This window comes from Prunus dulcis, chromosome 2, assembly GCF_902201215.1.
Source record: "Prunus dulcis chromosome 2, ALMONDv2, whole genome shotgun sequence".
Classification (NCBI taxonomy): domain Eukaryota; kingdom Viridiplantae; phylum Streptophyta; class Magnoliopsida; order Rosales; family Rosaceae; genus Prunus; species Prunus dulcis.
Window position 1 is genome coordinate 17,785,432 of NC_047651.1, and position 3,506 is coordinate 17,788,937.

Genomic DNA, 3,506 nt, shown 5'->3' on the forward strand with positions numbered 1-3,506 from the left:
CAGACAAACAAGCACGAGAAAAGCGGTAGAAATTCTTCTTCTTCCGGTTAGACAGAGAAAGGGTAACTCTTTAACTCAACTGAAAGAGAGTGAGACTCCCCTACAGGAGTCGAACGTAATAAAGTAGTCCTCTTTTTCTTGTATTTGTTGTCTTGTTGTTGTTGTTGAATGCAATGTACGATAAAGAAAATAATAAGATATACTGAAAGTGAGTTCCAATTCCCCCCGAGGGGGATTAACCCCACTAACTCACATTATTTTCTTCATCGTTGACACAATACCAACAACCAAAGGAATAATGACTGTGCCGGGAAAAAGGACGATGTTGCCTCCCCACTCCCCTGCATGGGGGAGCTCACCAAATTCATCTGTCCCACACTTTTCCCGCTCAACCTGTTAACTACTGAAGACAAACTCTCTACCGCCTTTTCTCACTGCTTGTTTGTTAAAAGGCCTGCCCCGGCCTCCTGCAGGGGAAGAGCCCCCACTCAAAGCCCGCCGTTAAATAAGGGCTTTATTCCTGCGCTCCCAGATTATTATAACTCTTCAGGGCTCTTATTCATTGGGATCACCCTCACTTGTTTGGGTTTATCTACTCTTGAAGTACCGTTCGGCTCCTGTCGGGGAGCCTCACTTCCCTTCTGTTTTCTCTTCATACGAGGATGTTGGAGTTACCATACCGATTTTATCTAGACTGCTTTTCCCGTTACTTGTTTGTCTGAAATACCCGTTCGGCTCCTGTCGGGGAGCCTCACTCTCTTGCAGGTTATTCTTCAACAACTAATGCTAGATCTTGTAGCTTGCCCGGGGGAAGATGGAGAGCAGCTAAGAACCAATGCAAGGAAAGCTGCCAAAATCTTTGGGGATCAGAATCTGCACCAAGACTACATTGGTGAATTTGTCACTTTTCTAAAAAGAAACGTTTCAAAAAGGTCCCTCTCTCCGTCTCTCCCCTCCCATGTCAGGTTGGCAAAATGACCTTATTTCATTTTATTTTAAGAAAGCTAGATGACCCTATTTTCAATGTTACCCAATTAATTTTTAGTGTGTTACAGATTGAAGTAAACATCTTCATGCTTTGGTGTTGTGGGATCGTGAGTGGTGCTGGAGATACCGTGACTTCCTTTGAAAGTCAAGATGGAATTTGAAAGTGGTAATTGCTTTCACTTTTTGGTATTTCCAGTCCCAAGGATGCTTCAGAGTTGGTTATCCACACGATCTCTATTCAGCACTGGTTCCTGAGTTCTTATGGATTCTGTCATCTTCAACTATGAGTGAGCCAGGGTTTAATTACATATGGAGTTTGCTCATTGTTCTTGCACTGGTTGTTTTATTTCTACTTTTTTGTCTGCAAGAACCCTCCTCTGGGGCAGTGTTCTTTCTGTGTAATCTTGTATCTCCCTTTATATCAATGAATCTACTCTGTTCGAAAAAAAAAAATCTTCATGTTTAGAGATGCTGGAACTTGGGTTATTGCCACTAAATAATTTGGTGCATAATATATTCTAAAACCTGTCATAGAAATACAAACTTTAAACCCCCAATTGGGATACATGCTTACCAACTTTTGGTCTCAACACATTGGCCCTCCTAAACTTAATCAATACGTTCACTGAGCTTCCCAATAGAATCGACACTACTACGAGATTGAAGTAGTTCTTTCTAATCTTATTTTTCTTTTCTTTTTTCTTGTCGTTTTTTTAATTAAATTCTGACCCGATATGTGTGTTATGGACTCACGTCAATAAATTAGTATATATTTTTAGTATAACCCGACTAAATCGGATGAATCTGCCCGGTTCATAGCTCCTACTTTTGCAGAACATCAATTTGTTGAACCAAATTAGTCAACTCCATAAGACCTTAAAAAGTTTTAATGGATTTTAGTGACATGTACAAAATTGATGTATGAATTAACATGAAGAATGATCCATAACACAAAAAAGATAAACGAATATAACTCATAATTTCGTAAACGTCACAAATAACCTTTCTTTTGTTTTTTTTCAACTCGGCCTATGCATCTTTGAATTTAAGGTATGATGAGATGTTTGTGACATGGGTAACTAGAGATACGTATGGATAAGATAGAATAATTTTTGCTTGCTAATAGAGCCTACCCTAGCCATAGTGTAGAACCAAAAAAACTTACACACCGACCACACTACATAAAAATAACTGGGCACAAATGTAGTTTTGTGTTATAAGGGTGTCATATCTTTCAGATAAAGACACAACTATTTGTGTCTACACAAATAAATAATTTTACTTTTTATGAACAACTTATTAGATGATACTTATTATTTATATTCAATTGACATTTGACACAATTCTTTGTGTCCAGTATAAGTTTGTGCTTTATGTAAATTAATTTGACATAACTATTTGTGTTTCAGGCGAGAAGAGGACAAATAAAATTTATTTGTGCTCAATGTTAAAGATGAGGACACCATACATGTGTTTGTGCTCTTAAGTTCGTGGTTTTTGCTCAATTTTGTAGTAGTGTGACCATGATACGTGTTGAGAAAACCTCAATGCTGATTACAAGGAGTTGAACACAAAGTTTGCATGACCCAAAATTTTCATAGTACTTTTTTTTTTTTTTTTTTGGGTGTGTAAATCAGTGGAGAGAATTATTCAAATTTGTGAAAAGAAATACCAACTATAAATTTCCTCTTTATCAGGATCTAGGTCATGATTTTCGCAGTATATATATAGTCCAAACTCATCTAACAAATTTCATGAACAAGTTCACTCATATTGCAAATTCCATACCAGCAGAAAATATTTCAATGGCGAAAGATCAATGTTGTGATGCTTCCATGGTCTGGCTTTGGCCATATGGTCCCTTTCTTTCAACTTTCCATAGCCTTGGCAAAATATAAGGTTCATGTCTCCCTCCTACATATCCACCCCAAAAAAATCCAAAGGCTCCCCAAAATCTCATCTGATTTGCAACCCTTTATACATCTAGTCTCCATCCCATTTCCTGCTTTGGCTTCTGGGTTCTTGCCAGAAGGTGCTGAGGCAACTGTGGACATACCCTTTTAAAAAATGGACAACTTCAAGATTGCATATGACCTCCTGCAACAACCCATCAAGCAGTTCATTGGGGATCAGTTGCCTGATTGGATAATAGTTGATTTTTCTGCTCACAGGGCTGTAGAGATTGGCAAAGAGTTTGGTGTTCCACTTGTCTACCTCTCTGCTTTCTGTGCACCTACATAGGGGTGGTTGCGGTTCGGTAACCGCGAATTTTTACTCAAACCGCAAACCGACCGACTATTTGCGGTTTGGTGATTTTTGAAACCGCAAACCGACCGCATTTTGCGGTTTACCGCATTGCGGTAAACCGCAAAAATGCGGTCGGTTACCGCCAATTTGCGGTTTAAAACCGCAAATTCTCAAGCATTCACAAAAATATAAATTTACAACCTAAATAAATAAATACACAACCTCAATTTCTCAAGCATATATAAATTCACAATCGATTCCAATTCTCAAGC